The sequence below is a fragment of the Megachile rotundata genome, chromosome 1 (genome assembly GCF_050947335.1).
Source record: "Megachile rotundata isolate GNS110a chromosome 1, iyMegRotu1, whole genome shotgun sequence".
NCBI lineage: Eukaryota > Metazoa > Arthropoda > Insecta > Hymenoptera > Megachilidae > Megachile > Megachile rotundata.
The window spans coordinates 16188370-16211786 of NC_134983.1; the positions used below are offsets into that span (position 1 = coordinate 16188370).

The following is a 23417-nucleotide window of genomic DNA, read 5'->3' on the forward strand; positions in this document are numbered from 1 at the left end:
GATGGAATATTGGCTCCCTTTAGTTAAGGGTAACAATAGAGTTTCTCATCGTTTACCTATAACTTTGGGAAAATCTAGGGAAATCCCAAGGGGAATCTAAATAGAGATGCCAGTGAGTCCAGAGGAAACCCGGGAAGAGACAAGAGAGGAGTTAATCGAGAGGATAACGCAGGGAGAGCCTAGAGAGGATTCGAGAACTTTGGGATAATCGAGAGTTTAGTGTACTCGAAAACTTGCAAATTTTCCACATATTAAATTATTTGGTCATCAAATTAAATTGTTGTTTGATAAACAAATAAGTCGTTGTTCAAATTTATATATTTTTAATCAGATTTATACATTTCAAATCTCCAAATCTCCAAACCCTACAATGCCCCACAAATTTTTTCCCATCACAAAAATGTCTTTAATTGTTCATCGAAATAGAACTACATCAAACATAACGTGAGGTATCAAGGTAAAATTGAACGTTTCATTTTGTTGCACATTCGTCCGTTAATCCACCCACCGTTCGCACAGGCGCAAGCTATTTATTCGAATAAAACGTTAAGTCAAAGTTAATTAAACTCTCCCCAGCGGGTTTCTTGCGGTCCGTGTACCGCAAGGACGATTTTAATATTCGTTCCGTGACGAGAATCCCGCATTTAATGCGAACAATAACGATCCATAAAAAGAAAAAACGGAATAGCTATTCAGATCGTTTCTTGAACGTTTCGTTGCCAATGTCGGAAAATTTTGCCACTCTCGGCGAAATAATGTAGCAAGCTGAGCTCTTACGAGTGAAATGTGACAACTAACCAGGCGAGTATGGTTGAACGTATGTGTATGCGCGCGTACGTGTGTGGATACAGACACACGCGTGTCACACGAGTCCTCTTAAGAGCAAACATGTCTCGCTAGAAAGAGGTTTAAAGGGAAAAGTACGTTTCAGTGAAGCTGCCGAATGGAAAAGCAGCTTGTTTGACGTTTCAGCAAACCGGAAATGGCTTTCACGTTCGAGGGTCTATTCGATAACTTTAGACAGCCATATTAAAAAATAATACTTGAATTTCCGCGGCTTTAAACTTTATTAACCGATTCTCTTTAAGTCTGAGTGGCATCTAGGCTTTCTATAGATTTCTTCTTTGTATGTATCATTTTTTAGGCGTATCATATGCTTTGGTAGATAGACATGGACGTTCATATTATACTGAGCTACGACAAGAGTTGTAGATATAGGGACACGTCTCGTTTTTCGATCTAAATGCTGTAATTAATTATATTGTAATCAATGTCCAGCAAAGAATGTTTGTTGTAACCAACCACATGATTTTGATGTTCCGTCAAAATTCATCTTGTGGCGAGTGAAGTATATATACATACATACATACATATGTACGTAATTTCATTACATTTAAATTCGAGTGACATCAAAATAAGTATTTACAGAAAACATTTTAAAGTAAAATTTTGATAGATGTGGACATTGAAATTGCTGATAGAGTAGCTTCTTTACATACATACATTTTATGCATACAATAACTATTCGTTTTATACAGTATTTTCGTTTAGTATTTGAGAAAATAAAAAGTACATCGATAAGGTGATTTCTATCGAATAACGAATTTCGCCATAAAAGTCGAGAAAATTGATGAGTAAAAAAGCAGTTAAACACTCGATGATAATCTCCGTCCATTTCGCGTCGAAATTCGATTTGGCAATTACGCAAATACTTCTCATCGCGCAATCGCGCGTGACCCGTGGGAATGGTCGATTTATTTAAATAAACAGTGCGATTAAGGGTGAATTTACCGACGGTAGAAACAAACATCGTCCGTGAGATACCGTGCGAACGAGTAAAAGCGGTCTCATTTCTTTAGACCGCGAAACGTGAAAAATTACCTGAATGCCTTCGCCGCGTATTCCCGTGCGCGTTAAATTGAAATTCCCTTCGTTCTTCCGGCATTTTTTTCGCCTCCGCTACCGTTAATTTATTTTCTTTTGCCGCAATTCGGTTCGTAGCGGGCATTCATGCGCGTTCACTCGACCGTTTATAATTTGCAGGAGAGTCGCAGTGGCCGCAATCGCAATTCCACCGACAGCGGTAACATCGACACGTCATAAAAGCGGGTAGATTTTCAGCTCGGAATTCCATGGCATCCTCTCGGCAAATTCCATTATTCTTCGTTAGAGAGTAGCAAACGCGAAATTGCGGCATGCTGTACACAGAGCGCCGAGATGAAACGCGAGAAACATTTGCCTCCGTCAACCACCCTTCGTCAACTAAATCCTCTGTGCCGGTTTCAACAAATTCTACTCTTCTTTGACAATTACTTGTTATTTCTATTTTTCCCTCGAAACTCGACGATTTTTGATGGTAAGGAGACCATGGGGATTCGAGGATTTCGGTATGTAGGCTTTCGGGTTTAGGTGTTTGCGGTTCGGAAATTTTAGGCTTTGGGGGATTTGGAAATTGGGGATTTCGGGGAATTACACGAGGTTTGACAGTTTAGAAATTTTAAGTTCGATGAATTTGAGGATTGCAAATTTTGGGACTTGATCATTTGAGTTTGGTAATATAGGTATTGGGTAATTTACGAATTTATGAATCTATGAATCTATGAATTTAGGAATGTAGAAATGTAGGAATCTAGGAATTTAACAATTTAACAATTTAGCAATTTAGCAGTTTAGCAATATTGCAATTTAGCAATTTTTAAATTTATGTATGTTGGATTTTGGGAATTTAGGAATGTAGGAATATAGGAATTTAGCAACGTAGGAATGTAAAAATGCGAGAATGTAGGAATGTAGAAGTGCAAACAAATATGTGAATTTATACGAATATGTGAATTTTGAAATATGTAAGTTGACACATTTAAAAAATTTCGAGTTAAGATTTCTTTACTTTCAACATTTCAATATTTGTCACTTATTAGCACGAGAAAGAAAATATTTAACGACTTCGATGCACAAACTAATAATTCTTAAACCTCGATAAAACACTCATTTTCAACGCAGGCAATATTTTCTTTCAACGAATTTTTGTCGAAATAATTATTTTTTGTATCACTTTCCAAGCTTATTCTCCTATATTCTTACATGGTGTATTCTTTTAACGGTTCCACACGGATTCTTGGTGGATGATTTATTAAGCAACCATCAAGACGCTTCGCAGCGAGGATCAAGTTATATCATTCTTCAAGAGGCCTTTGTGTTCACTTCTTTCTGTCATATTCGAATTCATGTTTCGCAAGAAAAACGAAACCCTACAACGTTGAATGATGACCATAAATCGTCAAAAATAGAAGTATATTTAAATTGCGAACAAACAACGAAAACTAATAGTATATTCAAATTATACAAACAATAGCTATTATTTAATTTTGACTGGAAATTTATGTAACCACTCTCCGATTAAAAATTACATTAAACGTTGAAAAATGTGTACAGTCAAAGACCGAAAAGTTTGTTAAAATAGCAGCGTAATATTTATAATCAACGTGGGACCGATAAAAACTATAAGCTTGTACAAAAACCGTTCGCCCGGGTTACTACATCAGGAAAACCAACCTGCTTCTTTCGCCCGGCAGCAGCGAAAAAACGTTGTGAACACAAAACGTCGCATGTTTTTTATCGCAATATTTTTCGAGTGTCGTATTTCGAGTAAAAGAGGAGAATTTTTCATTTGTAGCGACAACGACTATCGGAACGAAACCGTGGAGTTGTCGATACATCGATCCAGATAGGTGCGCAAATATTTCCGAATTTCTTGAAACGGTCAATATTGCATTTAGCGAGAGCAAGTATTTCTTTTACGTTCAGTGCAAATTGTTTCTGAAGAAAGAATTGTTTAAATCAATTAAACGCTGGCGGGATTCCAAAGGTTCATATAAAGAATTTTGGGAAATTTTAGGAGTTGTAAATTTGGGACTATGAGAATTTGGAAATTGTAGAAATTTAGTTAATTGAGAATGATGGGTGAGGAATTGGAAATTTAGAAGTTTTCATAGTTGGGAATTTGAAGATTTGAGGTTTAGGAAATTTAAATTAGGGCATTTTACAATTGGGCACTCATGGATTTAGGAATTTAGGAATTTGGGAATGTGAGAATTGGGAATTGTGGGAATTGGGGAATGTGGGATTAGGGGAACGTGGGAATTGGGGAATGTGGGAATTGGGGAACGTGGGAATTGGGGAACGTGGGAATTGGGGAATGTGGGAATTGGAGAATGTGGGAATTGGAGAACGTGGGAATTGGGGAATGTGGGAATTGGAGAATGTGGGAATTGGAGAATGTGGGAATTAGGGAATGTGGGAATTGGGGAATGTGGGAATTGGGGAATGTGGGAATGGGGGAATGTGGTAATTGGGTAACGTGGAAATTGGGGAACGTGGGAATTGGGGAAGGTGGGAAATGGGGAACGTTGGAATTGGGGAAAGTGGGAATTGGGAAATGTTGGAATTGGGGAATATGGAAATTGGGGAATGTGGGAATTTGATAATGTGGGAATTGGACAATGTGGGAATTGATGAATGTAAGAATTGGACAATGTGGGAATTGGGGAATGTAAGAATTTGGGAATACAGGAATCTTGTAACATAGATCTTTGTAAAGTTTTCCAATTTCTAACTTAAAAATCTATCAGATCACAAGGCATCCTAGATTTACGATTTTCAGCAAGTTTCTTCCCTCGACATAAGTTACAATCATAATCGCAACCTTGAAAATTATTCTCGAGTTTGATTGAATCTGTAAACTGTTAGTTTATGATGCTAATGAATGTCGAATGAGTTCATCCACGTCTCAAGAAGTAGAAAGCAGAAGTTCCTGCCTGGGTGTCGTAAATACCCACAATATTGCAAACTATCCCGCTGGTAACTTTTGCGGTTGACGAATATCAGCACGAAGGTGGTACACATTGCAGCTTATGTATATACTTGTTAGCTAAGTGATCTGGCTTAGATGAGCCTGGCTGTTTGTAGTTTAAAGTTAACTAAATCAAAGGAACCTAATGGCCTTGCAATCCAACTTGTGAACTATGTAACTAGCCTACGTAACTACTTGCAAACTTATGATACAAAACATCGTTCCGAAAACAAACAACTAAACTTCAGATTGTTAATTCCCGCATAACTCGGTCGAAATTATGAAAGAAAAGGATTCAAAAATGAACCTGAAATGGAAAAAGTTTAGAGTGAATATTTAAGAGTGCTTCAAATGCTGTTGGAAAATTCTTCTTTTTCCCTGGAAGTAAAACTTCTTCTGGACCATTCCTAATAAAAACTTTAATATGTTGGAAGAAAACTGTCAAGTGCCAACTCGTGATCCCTTTAAGGCTTTTCATTTTTTTAAAGAGTACTGTGCGGTGTGATCAAGTTTCATCTTGAACTTCAAGGTCAAGGTCAATTTTGCGAGGTCAATTTTATTCGTAGAACTTTACGATCGAAGGCTGTATATAATTTTTGTCCTGATATATGTACTCGATGGGGTTTGGTATATGTATTTCTAACACATGGTACATATAATGTACATACTATAAGTAATGCACAGGTCACACGTGATGAGGTAAAACATAAAGCATGTTTGAAAATGAAACTTTTAATCGGACTGTCAGAATATTCATTCATGTGTTCTAGTATGTGGTTCTGCTGTATAAGCTTTATGACATACAGTTATTTTTCTATCAGTGAGCTGTTGTATCAGACTGTACCAAGTTTAATGTCTTCAACAATATTTCACATAGATGAACATTCAAAATAATTTTACATAGATCATTTTAAATCATTTAATTACATTTGAGTTGATTACATTTAACTTGGTTATGTATAGACCATATGTGGGCATATCAATACAGTGATAGCTAACTTAGCACTTCAAAATAGATCTCAAAAAGCACCAAACGAAGCAGCTTTAAACAAAGTTAACTATACTTAACTATTAGTTTATATTAACTAATAGAAATGCAACTGAGAAAATAGAAGTTTAACTTTAATTTTAAGTTATTCCATATGTGACCATAATACATGTACCTAGAAAGAATCCGCAAGAAAAGCACGTTATATCGAATGAACGTTAATTAAGATATCGTTAAACGAAGTCCTGCTAAGCTTTTAAGAAGTTGCACCGTCGTGACTTTTGCTCCCGGAGGAAAGAAAGTTTCTATCAAGCACGTGAGAAGTCGATCCTAAGGGATAGGTGTACCTACAGCCACGCGAATTCTTTGACCTAAGCTAACGCTCGATCGGCAAGAACCGTATGTCCGAGAGTTTCCCCTCTCGTAAATGGAAACGGGGTCATCCGTGAGTCGTGCATCGAACAAATAAATGCCTAGAACGACATTCGAGACAATTTCGTTGCGATTCCATTTTATTCCCCTTAGGTTCCCTGCTGGAGCTTGTTTCTTTGGCAATTCCTATCGCGTTTCCCACGGGACGTCTGAATCCCACTTTCGAAGCGACGAAATAGAACGAGATAGTACACGTATGTACTTACATACGTGCGTCAACACGCGACGAAAAGATTGAACAGAGAATACTTCGAAGACGTTCGGGACATACATATGTATTCGTTATATATACGTATAACGATCCCAGTTGAATTTCCGCAATTTCCATTTGCATTCGCAGGACGTCTTGGGCCTCGATTTTCGGACACCGATAATAGCAGCCATCTCGGAGGAATGAACAAGATGGCGGAAAATTCTATTCGGAGCCTCGTTGAAACCGAGTGAAACGACGAGAGAGGCAGGGACACTATTTTTTATTATGCGACGAAGAGAAAATTTCTTTCTTTTGGCTGTTACGAATTCCTTTGTGCCGTTATTGCATTAATTCGTTATGCAATTGTCTCTTTTGAGAGGATGTTATATTACTTACGAGTGAAGTACGTTGCAAGCACAACATCACTCGGAATTTTTATTTGGGACGTTTAGCAACTTGAAAATTTATAAGTGGAGGCAAGTAAAACTGAGGCTTGTACATTGGAAGAGTGGGAAATTGAGAATGTGGACGACTGAGCAATTGGAAATATGAAAGACTCTGAAACTGAAGGACGGAGAAACTGAGAGACTGAGAAACTGAGAGACTGAGAGACTGAGAAACTGACAAGCTGAGAAACTGAGAAACTAGAAAACTAAGAAACTTGAAAACTGGAAAATTGTAAATATAGGAAATCGAAAATATGAAAGTGTAGAAATACGAAACACTAAACAATTGAAAGAGTGAAAGGTGGAACCAGAAAACTGGAACACTGGAAAATTGAGAAAGCCAGAAACATTGGGAAACAGGGAACACGACAATTTCCAAAACTAACCATGTAGAAACTTGGAAAATTAGAAAAATGAAAATCATGAAGCATAAAATACTAAAAGCAAAAAATATAGAATTAAAATGACATTGATATAAACCAAGTTGCTCAACATAACCACGTGTCTCCCACATGTACACTCCTCTACACATCATACTATTTCAATAAATTAATGAAAATCAATGTGGTAGAACGTAAATCCGTAAGATCGATACGCGGCAAGTCGACAGAATCACCGCATTCACAGCTCTCGAACGAGTTCACGTTTACCGTAAATCTCTCGCTCCATAGAAACGTTAATTAAATCCAAGATGCTCGGGGGTTGAAACACAGTGTTATAACGCGGTATTAACCATACCGTGCATAGTCGTTAGCTATGGACCACCAATTTTCGAGAGAGCTTTAAGGCATCGATGTTAATAACAAGGAAAATTTCGGAACGGTCAAGGTAAGTACTATTTGGAAGTAGGTTAGTACCATCTAAACGCTGACTATGTTCGTATAAAACAGAATGTCTGTCTATGTGTTCCCAATTAACACTTAAACCCGTCGACCAATCTGGACCAAACTTTGCATAGTTATTGTCTACGAGTCTAAGGAAAATGTAGGTTACCATGAAACTTTCTCGAAGGTTACCTTCCCCATGGGAGGGTAATTTCCCTCGTTTTATTTGACCTTTTGGTGGAGTTCATTTTTACATATTATGTCGTGACGCTATTGTTATAATTTGCGAATGAATAGGATTTGTATGCAAGCTAGGCAGTTAGTTGATGATTGGAAATTTTCAGCTGGAGGATTTGGGGACTTTCGGATTTGAGGACTTGAGGATTTGGGGATTTGGGAATTTGGGAATTTGGGAGTTTGGGAGTGTGGAGATTTAGGGATTTGAGGACATGCGAATTTGGAGGTTTGGATATTTTTGGAGTTCGAGATTTGGGGATTTTAGGATTTGAGAATTTGGGGAGTTGAGGATTTGAGAATTTGGGGAGTTGGGGGTTTGAGAATTTGGGGAGTTGGGGGTTTGAGAATTTGGGGAGTTGGGGGTTTGAGAATTTGGGGAGTTGGGGGTTGGGGATTTGGGCAATTGGCGAGTTAGAAATTTGGGGGTTTGGGGAGTTGGGGGTTGGGGATTTGGGCAATTGGCGAGTTAGAAATTTGGGGGTTTGGAGAGTTGGAAATTTGGGGATTTAGGAATTTGAGGATTCGAAAATTGGAGGGGTTGGAAATTTAGAGATTTGGAGAGTTGGGAATTTAAGGATTTGAGGATTTGGAGATTTGAAGACTTTGAAAGTTGGGAATTTGGAGATTTAGGGATTCGAGGATTAAGGAATTGGAGAATTGGGGGATTTGGAGACACTGGAAGTTGGGGATTTGAAGATTTGCGATTGCACAAGTTGGAACATCTGAAAATCGAGAATTTGCGAAATTACGAATTTAAGAATTAAGAAATTTAGGGAATTGGGAATTCAGGAATTTTATAAACTTATTACCGTTGCCCTTTGAAGTGAGTGGTCGTATATTTAAATGATGACGGCACCCACGTCACTTACGGTCGTTTGCACGCACGCGTTGAACAACGGCCGCAGTTCGACGATATCACGGATCGCATGTTGGTCCAGCTTGCATGAAAATGCATTCACCTACGAACTGTGCTCGTAATGGGATTATAGTCGCACGAACATTATGCCACACGTTAATGATAATTAACTATCATTAGCTGACGCGACGTATACTGCTAGAGCAAAGCGGCCAGAGCACGGCGACCCGGTGCCGAAAACTGTATACTCCGTTGCTGTCGCACAATATAATTATGTATAAAATATAATGCTGCGATGTTGTTCATGGGAATGCGCGAATAACAGACGGGTATTATATTGCAGTTAATTTAGTTTGAATTTTGAGGCGGTGCGAGCTGTACTCTCGGATTTCTATGACACTTTTGTGGAAATGTTGGTATTGGGATATCGATTGGTATTTATTAGTTGTTTAGGTGATTTGTTAATGCATTTGGGTCAGATATTATGAGTTTGGATAGTTATGAATTTGAAAATTTAGAAATTAAGGAATTGAAAAATTGAAGAATCAGGGCATTGAAGACTTGAAGAGTTGGAGAATTGGAGAGTTGAGGAATTGGAGAATTGAAGAGTTGGAAAATTGAAGAATTCAAAAGTTGAAAAATTGAAAAATTGAGAAATTGAAAAACTGAAAAATTGAAAAATTGAGAAATTGAGAAATTGGAAAATTGAAAAGTCAGGGCATTGAAGACTTGAAGAGTTGAAGAATTGGAGAGTTGAGGAATTGAAGAATTGAAGAGTTGGAAAATTGAAGAATTCAAAAGTTAAAAAATTGAAAAATTGAAAAATGGAAGAATTGAAAAATTGAGAAATTGAAAAATTGAGAAATTGAAAAATTGAAAAATTGAAAAATTGAAAAATTGAAAAACTGAAAAATTGAGAAATTGAAAAATTTTCAAGTACAGAAAATTTCTAAATTTCGAACTTGTAAACGTGGAAACCGTACTCCACTCTCTCATACCATAATGCAAGTACTTGTAGCAGTTGATGGAGTGGAATTGATAACGTGCATGATAAATAGAAGCAAACCGGTGTTCTTTCTTATCAGAAAAACGTTTCCTTTGTACTCCGATTACGTTATAAAAATAGAGCAGAATACAAGGAAATGATAGAACACCACTGGATCAATAGATCAATTTCTCGAGCGTTCACCCGCGTTAAATTTCAGAAAAACAAGCGCCATAAAACAAGAATGATCACAGTTCGAATATACAAAACTGTGAAAAGAATATTCGAATCGTTCTATTTTCTACCGATGCAATAATTCCTTTCTACACGTATATCACCCAGATAAAGAAAAACCGCATGATATATTAGAAGACAAAAGTGACAGACACGAATTTATGAATTTCAAGTCTTTCTGCCGTGTACGAAATCATAAATATATTTATACCGCAACTTCATTTTAACTTGCAACAATCTGGGAAGCAATTGTTAGCACGCGAACTTCATTTTCGTTGCCAGCCATGATTTCGTGTGATAATACGTTGACTCTTACTACTGCTACGACTTTCGTTGATCTCCGCGTAAGCAATTTAATGTTCAAGCGATAGAATAAATGAAAGAATTTGAGAATTTGGGACGAGTCGATACTTTAATAAGGGTTGCTGACATTTTTGAACTTAGAGAAAAAATTGACATAAGACGTGATGTACAAACAGAGCATTTGAGACACTTGTGGACACAGGTGTGTCGTGAACACATAAAATTTTCAAACTCATCAATTTTTAGAATAGAAAAAGTTTCGAAATTCACGAGTTTTTCACTTTTTAAATATAGTAATTTGTAAATTTTTTATTTTTCAATCTCAATATTAGTTAAATTTCCAATTCCTGAAAATTTACAAATTTACAAACTCCGAACATCCGAAACTTCCAAAATTCTATACTCGAAAGCTAGCAGCTTTAAAACCTTCTGAATTGCAGACCGCTCGATATGAACCTCGTTGAAATAGCATATCGCTTCGAGACGCTATTAAAAGTAACAGCATAAAACAGGGTAGTTACCCTGATTTATTTAATGACCAATGAATTTGATCATTATTCGAAATAATGTTTACTCACCGATCCGTAGTTCTCGTACCAATTAGCGAGATATTACAGGCGGATGTTCACCGACGCGAAATACGTACCTGAAACAGAAACAGATGACACGGTTATATCAAATGCTCGGAGATATTTGATTTATGTCATCGACGCTGAAAAGAGGGTCGTGAAAAGTTTTTCCCAGTCGAGAGTGCAATTCGACGCAATGTAACGATGCACGAATAAACGTGACAGGGTACTTCGATGTCTCGTGGTACCTTGACACGATTCCGGCACACTGATGGTCACGGATCAAGTGCACGACAAACAACTCGTGGGCACGGTCGACAATGATGAATGCAATGCTCAACAACCGTGGGGAGTTCAAGTTTTTGAATTTAGTTTTTGCGAGATGGAAGTTTGGGAACGCGGAGATTTGGGATTTGGTAATTTGATAATTTGGAGATTTGGGGATTGGAAGTTTGGGAATTTGGGAATGTTGGATTTTAAAAATTTGGGAATTTAAAATTTTTGGAATTTGGAATTTTTGGAATTTGGAATTCTTGGAATTTGGAATTCTTGGAATTTGGAATTCTTGGAATTTGGAATTCTTGGAATTTGGAATTCTTGGAATTTGGAATTCTTGGAATTTGGAATTCTTGGAATTTGGAATTCTTGGAATTTGGAATTCTTGGAATTTGGAATTCTTGGAATTTGGAATTCTTGAAATTTGGAATTCTTGGAATTTGGAATTCTTGGAATTTGGAATTCTTGGAATTTGGAATTCTTGGAATATGGATATTAAGGAAGCTGAAATGTTGGAAACTTGATAAAGAAATTTGGAGATTTAGAAAATTGACATTTTCGGAATTTTTAGATACAAAAACCCTGACATTCGGGAATTTGTAGATTTAAGCATTTAGAAGTTTGTAACCCAAATAATTCTAAAGTTTAAGAGTTCAAGAATATGAAAGTGTACAATGATAATAACAAAAAAGTTAACAAATTATCAAACTATCAATGCCTACAACGCATGGCATTTGCCTTACACTGTATTCAAGTTTTCACTAGTGATGAATTCGTGACTAAAGACACGATACAATCGTTAATGAATTATTAATTATCGTACCATGCGAGCGGGCCATTAGCAACAGAAAGGACTCTAATTCTAAGATCGCATGAATGAAAGGAATATATGAAGCTTATTTGAAAAGGAGTGTTTAAAGAAATATTAAATATTCAAATAACAGTTTGTAAATTAGCAAATAAAACTTGGAAGTTATTGAAATAAACTTAACATGTCTGTTCCTAACGCAAACTGTTAAATTTAATGACGTAAAAATACGTTGATAAATATCGATGAATAAATACGTCAACAGACAACGACGAATAAGTTCGTCGGTAGATATCGACGAATAAATACGTCGGTAGATGTATATATTCATCAGTAGATGTCAACGAATATATGTATACATCAATAGACTACGACGAGTAAACACATCGGTGGATATAAATGAATAAATACGTGGGTAGACAACAACGAATAAATACGTTGATAAACGACGACGAATAAATACGTTAATGTACAACAGTAAATACATACGTAGATAGAAATCGACTAAATACGTCGGTAGACGTCGACGATTCTCGAACACGAAACGTCAAAGAGAAACAGGGACCATGCGGCAGCGGCGTTTTATGCCAGATTAACGTATGCTTAATCGCTTCGATCGCAGCGTTGTTAATCCGACTGACGAAAATGCAATAGCTTAATTACCGACAATTCGAAACCAGGCGTTAAACATGCCGCGAACGTATCGAGCGAAATACGAGCCGGCAATTAACGTGCACGTAGACCTCGTATGTTTCCCTGTTAAGAAAATCGACGCCGAGTCGATGTCGTTAATGGGCTGTTGAAGACGAAACGAGGAAATTGATTGTCATCGTGTTAGCGTTGCTTGATGAGATGGAAATGTCTGGGTTACTCGAGTTGGCAGAATGGAAAATTCGGGTCGGCTGAGCTAGATAAATAGCTCTTGTTAAACTGACAAGGAAGGCTCGTTAAAGTAAACCTACCGCTTCGTATGAAACTCGAGAGGGTTTATTCGCGATAATTTCTGACAAAAGTGAGAAGCGTAACACGAGTCGAACGTTTTTTCTTTATAGACGCTTCGGATGGGAATAATATAATGATCAAAGTAATTTCATTCTTAATAGTTATGGTAAATTGTATGTTGGATTAATAGATTAGGTTAGATTGATTCATATTTGATTGACGTGGCGATGGAGACACTGTAGTACTTGAAAATTTCAAGGTATTTTTATTTCTCGGCAGATCTATCAAATGTTCTCACAGTGTCTTGTTACGTTTATTGTTCTTAGTTCCAAGTAGTTGATACAAGTGCTTCCAATTAAGTAGCTGAACATATTTAATAATAGAGATAGATTTTTATGGATATTTGAACGAAAGAAATAAAAGGGGTAAAATGTTAAGAGGTTCGCCTTTCAAAATTATTATATGTACAGTAATTATACAGTCGTATAATAATTACACGACAATCACGGTCTCTTCGAAGATGATCTTTTTCACAACTTGCAGTAAAAATTCTTCCTTTAGTGGTTACATTCAGACATAAAATACTGATCAGTAATTTGAAAGAGGAAACGAAGAACTGATTAATTTCGCGAATCGTATTAAACGTAGTTATCAGACTGAAAGATATAATGGTAGTTACGAAGCAGAGAGATAATAAGGGATGATAAGGACTGAAATTTAACAGCAAGAAAGATTATCCCTTATGGAGTCGTACCATGGAAATTGACTTCAAATTAGATGGTTCTCCAAAGCATCCAATCTCAATGAAAATGTCGTCAAATTCATGATAATCTGATTAGCTGAGTTTTGATTGAAGGTATCTTGAAATGAACGATTCTTTATAAAGGAGCATTAAGAACGATGACTCATACTTTGTATCAATCTTTTTTCAATTTCTGCTTTTTTAGGTTGATTCATCATTTTTAATGTTCGGATGTTTGTTGCTGAGGGATCTTCAGAATCCATAAATATAAAGTTCGTACAGTTCTTGTGGAGTTTAAAGATTCGTCTAAAGTGATGTTTAAATAAAACCAAAATTTGAGAGTAAGAAAATAGAAACTGAAAAATTGTTCAGAAACATCTATTGAAACGTTCGAATAGGATTAAACCTCTCATAACATCAAGTCAGACTCGTGATGCACGTTTCAGATCAAATGTGATAAACTTAAATCGCATGTCCATAAAGTTCGAGTTGCGAGATCAAAACTTTATAAGTTCCTAAATTCATAAATCTCACACTTTCTAAATCCCTAATTCTCAAATTCCCGAAATTCAAAATCCCCGAATCTTTAAATCCCAAATTTCCTAAATCCCAAAATTCAAAATCACCGAATCTTCAAATCCCCAAATTCTGAAAACCCCGAAATTCAAAATCACCGAATCTTCAAATCCCCAAATTCTGAAAACACCGAAATTCAAAATCACCTTCCGAATGAACCTCCTAAATTCCCTAAGTTCTAAATTTCTAAATTTCCAATTCTAAAATTCCCTAACACAATTCCGAAAAATGCTAACCAATCAGAGTGCAAAAATAAAACATGTATTAGTTGTTATAACATTTGATAGTTCAAAAAAAATAAATAAACGCTAAGAAATTTGACGAGGACGTGAAATAAATCGTTCAGAAATTATTAGTTAATTCCATCCCCGAAAGCACGGTTCTAATTACTATATATATTTGAAGCGACTGTTTTGACGTAGGTAGATGAATAACAACGATTTCGAGAGTCACAGTGGAAACTCAGTTTAATTAGTCAGATAACATTAACGATGACTATCATTTCCGATTAACCTTGATCGCATTTAGGTTGCTCCATTATAGTGCTGCATCATCGTACAATGAAAGGGCCGGGAATTACGAGCTTGCATCAGAAGCAATGAGAGGGTAATTGGACTATCGTGTGTAAACTGATAATCAAAATGGAGAACGTGGAACTATTTCAGCGGGAAAACTTTGATGATACAGTTATTACTTTTACTTTAACTGATCGCCATATTCTGTTTCATTTTTAGGCTTCTCACATATTTTTTTGCTTTCATTGTATCTTCGACACATATTTAAATCTTATGAATGCAATTTTTATTTTTATTTTAAAGAAATTATTTTTAAATTATTCATGTTTTATTTTTATTTTAAAGAAATAATTTTTTAATTATTTTTGTTTTATTTTTATTTTTAATTTTTATTTTAAAAGAGTAACTTTGTATTGTCACAGTTGTTTAAAACATACTTCGTGTGTAAAATTATAATACGTTAAATACGCTATTAATAAAAGACACTCGTTTGACGAATTTATTATAGATACTGCAAATAATTATTATAAAACATATAAAAATTGATATATACGAATTTTATATAATTTTATTATATAAGAATATTCGCAATTTAAAGCGGATTTATAAAGAATTACTTGCTTATGCAAAATTCCCTGTATTTCGAGTCAACAAACAATTACGGTATTATATTAAAAAGAATTAAATGTTGACACTGTATCCGAATCAGGGAATGAAATTTAATAAACAATTCAATTTCATTTCGCAAAGATAAACGAGGAGTAATATTTAATTTTAACAAACGTTTAATTGCAAACACGAACAATCACCAATGCGAGTTGCACTTTTAATTAATAATTATCGTGTAATGCGTGTTGCATTCGGCTGAGAGCAAAGATATTTCTCGGAGTCAAAGGATTGAAATGAAATAAAAATTTGTATAATGAGCTTTTATAAAAAGTCGACATATTCAAGTATATTCCGTTCAACAGTTTCAATTACTTCACAGAATTTTGAATAACATATTTGCAGCAAGAATTTGCACTGACCATTACAAACTTTTATGTTTGATCTGGTCAGGGAATATTTTATAATAGAACTTGATTAGTTTAATTGACATCGCTGTTCATACAATTAATTAAACGTCTAAACAGTTGAATTTAAAAGAAAAAAAAACATAATTCATTCTTAGAAAAGTAATTAAATACTGATTAATTAAATTATTCATCTTTGTCCACTTTCGGAAGTTACAAATTCATGCTTTTAAATATCGTAAATTTTTTAATTTGAAAGAGTAAAATTCTCAAACTTCGTAGATTTATAAATTCGAACAATTATAAATTTTTCAAAAATGTGTAAATTTACAAATTTCAGCGTGAAAGTAAAAATACAGAAAAAATTAAATCCATCTGTTATAAAATTGCTTTCGAAACGAAACAGTGAAACCGAAATAAATCAATGAAATAAATAATCGTTTCGAATCGACGATCTAAAAATTTCTCCCGTCGCAGGAAATCGTTAAACAACAGTAAAGGTATGAAACGTGTAAAGTAAAATGCCATGTAACTTGGCGTTAACAGGGAAACCCGGAACACTTCCTGTAAGGTTAAAGTCGGTCAAAGGGAAACGCGACGATTAAAGCATTTTCGAAAAACAGCTTCCACTCGGCGAGCACGAAATTCTCGTTCAGAATTCTGTTACGCTCGGTAAAATTTTTCTATGGAATCTAGCATTCCATTCCAAACAAACTTTCCACCGGAAGGAAGATAATAATTTTACTTCGTCAGCGAGTTTCCAGTATTTTTACGTACGTGACTAAATTGAGGTCCACGCTTTTCCGATAGTTCCGAAGCGGATTAAAGCTGTTCAATTTACGTGCATGCGCCAACTGATTCATTCGTATTCCGTTCGAATACGATTCTGCGTGAATGCTACGCTCGCGTTTATGCATCTTTCTAATTACATATTTCCATCGAGGCATTTCTATCGGATATTTCTGTTTAGAAATTTATGAATCACGAGAATATTTCTGCTTTTAACTTTGAAAAGACAGACATTAATTTCAAGTTTAATATAACACTTTGAAATCAGTATTTAATGGTAACAAAACTAAGAGAACTGTATAAAACATTTATGTGTAAAAGTAAAAAAGTATATGATAACAAAATGATAGAACGAATTTTGTGTGAGAAAAACGTATCCATTTTTGTTTCAGCATCAGCTTTGGATCGGAACACCAAATAACTCTTACAGGATAAACAACAGTGATTGACAGCTGAAGCTAGAACGTTGTTTCAACAGATTTATTTATTGGGTGAGTTCGAATTCTGCATTCGAAAATCGTCAAAATTATTGCATTTAAACATCACGAGTAATGATTGAAATTAAATTACATTTTAAAAAGCGTGAACGTATAAAGCTGTTTTAAGAAGGAAAATATGAAGATGAAGTTCAATGATTCGCGTATATAGTACATTGTGCATACTATTTGAATCACATGACACAATTTTGACATTTCAAACGCTATAATATTGTTTCATTTTAAAGAACAATGGTACTTATGAACGTAGAAGAATCTCAACGACTCTCAAACACTCTACAGATCATTCAGAGTTCTTTTAAAACCGAAAAGAGTTGATAAAGTCTTTGTACATTCTTCTTAGGAATCTCATGGTGCATCCAAGTGAAGAAATAGCGATCGTTTGAATTATTCCATCGCAATTTCCTGAAGTTCGAATAACGATTCTAGCGAATCCCTTCGCACTACATCGAACAGTAATTAGCCTCGTTAGCCAATTAACCGTGACCTAGAAAACCTCGATAATCTTGCTATCGAAGCTGCCTCGAATGAACCGAAAAGATTCGCGCTAGTTGCAGGTTGGAATCGTATTGGCGAAGGATCGAATGGTCAGCAGAGACGAACGAGAAAAACGACAGAACCGGAGACATGGGTTAGGTTGACAACGGTGTGTCGGAGAGTAAACCGTAATAATCAGATTATGGCGACGTAAAAGATGTTAGACCAGCTTGGTTAGTTCGAAAAGGACCAAGACCTCACAAGAATTTATTTTTGTGCGACTGAAGCACTTTCTTCGATCGATGTGTGTTGGAAAATTAAAGTTGTAATGAAATTTTGTTTTGGTGCTTATTTTGGGGATTTGAAAATTTTTAACTTGGAGATTTGGAGATTTAATAGTTTGGGAAATTGCAGATTTGGGGATTTGGAAGTTAGGGGAATTCGAAATTTGGACATTTTGGAATTTGGGGAATGTGGGTTTGGGGCTTTAGGAATTTGAACTGAAGATTTGGGGACTTAGGACTTTGGGAAATTTGAGATTCGGGAATTTAGAAATTTGGGAGACTTGAGATTCGGGGATTTAGGAATTTGGGAAACTTGAGATTCGGGGATTTAGAAATTTGGGAAATTGGTGACTCGAGAATTTAGGAATTTGGGAAATTGGTGACTCGGGAATTTAGAAATTTGGGAAACTTGAGATTCGGGAATTTAGAAATTTGGGAAATTGGTGACTCGGGAATTCAGGAATTTGGGAAACTTGAGATTCGGGAATTTAGAAATTTGGGAATTTGGTGACTCGGAAATTCAGAAATTTGGGAAATTGGAAATTCAAAAATTTTAAAAAATAATGACTCAATCATTCGGTGATTCGGAAATTCGGAATTTAAAAAATTGAAAGTTTAGTACTTCGGGGATTGAAATTTGGAAATTTTGGTACTCAAAAAATTTGCATATTCGATGATTAAGAAAATCAGGGAATTTTAATTTGCATACTAAAAAGTCATATTTAAGATTCCATAACTTAGACAACCGATAATTTAGAAATTTATCGACTGGAAGATTCAAGAATTAGAGCAGTTACAAATGCAGAAGTTCAGAAATTCATAAATTTCCAGGTTGGAAACACCAGAAATTAGGAAGTCGAAGATTGGAAGTTTCGCAGTTTGGAGATTCGGTGAATCGAGAACAGAGGAATTAGACGATTGGAAATTAAGGGATTTGTGGATTGGAAATTCGGGAACAGCCAACAAAGGATGAGCAAGTAAAAGGAACGGATTGAAGATACGAGTTAGGTTAGTAACGTTGTTCCAGAGGTAACTCGTAACAATCGGATTATAGCGGTGCAAAGGAGGTTGAACAGTTCAGACGAACGAAGGACGGGTCAAACGGATAAGCTACGGTATACCTGTTAAAGATGGTTAATAGGGTCTTAGTTTATAACTTAAACATAACATTTTTGTTCATTTCCTGGCAGCGAATAATTTCTGTACATGATAATTATTGTTTAACACTTTATTAGCCGTTCACACAACATGTGTTTGATAGCTGGAACAATTGATATTGTCACACATGTGTGTGATGCTACTAAGGGTTATTGGCCGGTACCCTTCATGTGATGATTCAATAACTATCAAACAAACGTAAAATATTAAATGTGTTGTTGTTTAATGTGTATGTTCACACATGTTGAATTATTTCGTGAATTTACATAAAGTTTCTTTAAATCAATTCTTCAAAAATGCCGATACCTGGCGATGTTTGACTGTGTCTATTAAAATGTTTACAAATCCATATGATTATAACCTCAAAGTAGAAACGACTGTTTTTTATCTTTTACTCAATGATCAATAAAAACACTTCATGAATATAAATTTATAATATCTATTTTTTCTTGTCGTAATTATTTAATAAATATTTACACTCCGACCACTCACTTTCTAGTATCAACAAGTACCTCATTATTTGCTATGTATTTCGATTTCCTGAGAAAAGTAGAAACACTTGTAGCATTCGAAGCTTTAACCATGCCCTACCATTTACACTTCGTGTCCTGAAAATGGTATTTCGAACTGAAATAGTATTTGAACTCAAAGGAGTAAACGTTAGATCGAACATGCACTCGAGGACACGATACAATACGATTCGATCGCGGGTTTGACCTCTATCGAATTAACCGGTCTCTTAACGAATACTTCGCCCAGAGAATGGCGCTACAGTTAAATGGTTTTTCCGCGTCCTGCAGGTGCAAGACCTCATGTTGATTTTCTCCTACGCCCTTACGATTAGTTTACTTACGCTAGTTTCGTGAGGAAATTTATATTTATGTACATTTTCCATGTACACAATATTTGTAATATCAAGTTATCAACTTTCGAACAACAGCTAAAATTTTAGGTTTTTATATTGATATCGAAAAAGGTTTTCTATTGTTATATAAAAATCATTTATTCAAATTTTTCATGTTTGCAAATTTTTTTATGTTCAAGTTTTTTAAACTGAAATAAAATTTAATATATTTTATTATTAACTACTTTCGAAGATTATTTATAATTTTTTTCAAATTTAAACAACGAGTAGTTTGTTTGTAAAAAATATTTTTATTGGCTTTCGTTAAATGTCTCGATGTATCAGCCATATTATTCTGATCAAACGTGATCGTTAAAGGTTAATAAAACACACATCGTCTCTGACGCAATCGCGTAAAAATAAACAGAAAAGCGGAAAAAGCAGCATCAACACGCGGGACCAAATTCCCAGCACATTTTTAATTTCGAATTTCATTGGCGAGCGGAAAATAGCCCTTGAAGCTTTCCATTCTAAGAACTCGCGCGCTCGCTCGCAACATAAGATCCCTCTCGTTTGAAGAGTGCTTCTAACGCGAGCCAGCCAAGCTGCGTATTCTTGAAAACTTTCCCTTTCCCTTCTTTTTTTCGTCCCTCGTTTTCCCCCTTTTTTCTCTTTCGTAACGCGGTTACAATTTCTCGCTACGTTTCGGTTAAATTGCAACTAGGACAGGCTAAGGCCGATGCCTTTGAGCGTGCGAGGCAACAACGAAAATTCACGTGCTCCCGAAGGAGAGGCGTACTCGTTAAACTAGGGACCACAGAACTAGAAGAGTTAACGTTATGGCGTGAAACTCGAATTGTCGTGCGCTACGGTCACCCAACTATCTCGGAAATAAGAAAAGCCATAGAAATAACGAGTTAGTGACATACAGGGGTTGTAGAGGATTGTAGAGGCTGTGCGCTTGTTATAGGTAGAAATTTGGGAATTTGGGAACGGGGGAATTTGGGAACGGGGGAATTTGGGAATTTGGGAATTTGGAAATTTGGGAATTTGGGAACTTGGGAACGGGGGAATTTGGGAACTTGGGAATTTGGGAATTTGGGAACGGGGGAATTTGGGAACTTGGGAATTTGGGAACTTGGGAATTTGGGAACTTGGGAATTTGGGAACTTGGGAATTTGGGAATTTGGGAATTTGGGAATTTGGGAATTTGGAAATTTGGAAATTTGGGAATTTGGGAACTTGGGAATTTGGGAATTTGGGAACGGGGGAATTTGGGAACTTGGGAATTTGGGAATTTGGGAACGGGGGAATTTGGGAATTTGGGAATTTGGGAACTTGGGAATTTGGGAACTTGGGAATTTGGGAACTTGGGAATTTGGGAACTTAGGAATTTGGGAATTTGGGAATTTGGGAACTTGGGAATTTGGGAACTTGGGAATTTGGGAACTTGGGAATTTGGGAATTTGGGAATTTGGGAACGGGGAAATTTGGGAACTTGGGAATTTGGGAACTTAAGTATTTGGGAACTTGGGAATTTGGGAATTTGGGAACTTGGGAATTTGGGAACGGGGGAATTTGGGAACTTGGGAATTTGGGAACTTGGGAATTTGGGAATTTGGAAATTTGGGAATTTGGAAATTTGGGAATTTGAGAATTTGGGAATTTGAAGATTGGGGAATTTCAACATATGCAGATTTTTTTATGTCGTCTTGCTTCAAACACCCTTGTCACAGTTGCTAAGACTTGTATAACAGTGTCATAAAATGTTCCTTTATTTAAGAAACTAAAATTAAGAAGCTATATAATTTTACAGTGTGAAGTTTTCAACAGGTAGAATACAATTTTCGAAAATGATTCTTAAGCGATACTCGGCAGAACCTTGTGCCACGCTAGAACTTTAGAAAGTAACGTGTTGGACGTAACGACGCTAGGATAATGGCGGCAGGGAACATAAACGAGAATATATCCGTCCCGTTGATGTTAAAACTTCTCCATCGAAAATTCCGACGCCATTTGTAACTTAATGAAACGATCGCCGGTGTAACGAAATTACGTAAGGCTGTGGTATTAAAATGAATTTCCTGGAAGGTAAACTTTCCACAGGCTTAGCGAAAACGTAATCGAATCGATTTCTCGTCGCATAATTTTCGTTTAACCGAAATTCTTGACAGCAGACGGTGGGTTGGCTTCTTTGCGACTCTTGGGTGACTGCATAAAGAACCGTTTACATTATGCAACTTTTGATCAGTCGACCGAGTCGATCGAATTCCGATACTTCCACTAACAACTTTGTGTTTTCGTTAAATGTCATTCGACATTTTTATCGTTCTTAACTTTACGTTCCCGGGGTTTCGAAGTTTTTCCAGGGAAAAGTGCTGACAATTTTTTCAAATTCATTAATTAATCAATTGTAATATTTAATTTTGAATACTTGAAGTTTTTATACTTGGGGGAATTTTCCAATACCGAAATTTCCAGGTGCCCTAATTCTCAGATTTTCCAGGTTCTCAAATTCCTAGATCTCCAAATTCTCAGGTCCACAAATACTCAAATGCCTAAATTCCCAGATGTTCAAATTATCAGATCCTCAAATTCCCAGATCCTTAAATTTCTGTACCCTCAAACCTTCCCACAATCGTAAATCTCAAATCCCAAACATCTGATATACCTATGTTCTCAAATTCATAGACTACTAAGTTTGGTAGCATGAACTATATCAGTATGCAAAATAGGAGTCCTAAATACGCGTTAAAGTTGAGAAAAGCAGTTCGCTGCATCCTCTATTAGACTCCACAAATCTTGCATTGTTGCATAATATATTAATTTCTTTCAATTTCGAAAAACAATTTATACTTGAGATTATTTCTAAACCTACAAAGAAATAATCGAACCTTATCTCAAGATCTCCCTTTCGTCTGAAGAACCATAACAGCATACAACTCGAGCACAGAAAGAAAGAATATCAGTACGCGAGTAGTCGTTCGTGCATTGATATATGAAACAGCAACTGTTCCGTGTCAAGATTGTCATAGAAAATGTTCCCCTTTATAAACGATGTCATTTCTAGGTTGGTTATCGCTGTCTATCTGTTCCACTGTTCTTCACGCCTTCCTGTTTTGTAAATGGTTTCAGTCAAGACACGTAACGTTATCGTAACGATGCACTTTGAACGTAACAAGCCCCTGCAAGAAGAATAGTGGCTCCTGAAGTTCACGCTTCGCGTGAGACTACGCTCCAGTATCATGAACTCTTCCGTCACTGCATATTAATGGAATAACGTTAACCTAAACGCGGCTTACTTAGCCCTTCGTCACTTCAGCCTTGTATCGACTCGTTCGGAAAGGTCTAGGTTTTGGGATATGTACTTTAGGTTTTGGGAGTTTGGAGTTATGACATTTTAGAATTTTTAGATTTTTGAGATATGGGAGGTTGGACTTTTTGCATTCTAGGATTTTGAGATTTGGCGATTTTGGGATTTCAAAAATTTGGGGATTTTCAGATTTGGCGATTTTGGGATTTGGCGATTTTAGAACTTTAAGATTAGAACTTAATAATAGTTAATAAAAAAATAAAAAAA

At 35.9% G+C, this 23417-nt stretch overlaps 1 protein-coding gene across 10 annotated transcripts in view; it reads right to left on the reverse strand.

Moving 5' to 3' along the window:
• The window catches only part of LOC100876372 (uncharacterized), a 156438-nt gene that overhangs the window by 79142 nt on the left and 53879 nt on the right, over positions 1-23417 (reverse strand). For 5 of the 10 annotated variants that reach the window (XM_076536047.1, XM_012294267.2, XM_076536057.1 and 2 more), the window contains one exon: positions 10926-10993. The exons of the other annotated variants lie outside the window; for them this stretch is intronic. The gene's annotated coding sequence lies outside the window, so the exon portion shown is untranslated. The remainder of the gene's footprint in view (positions 1-10925; positions 10994-23417) is intronic. 10 annotated transcript variants of the gene reach the window in all.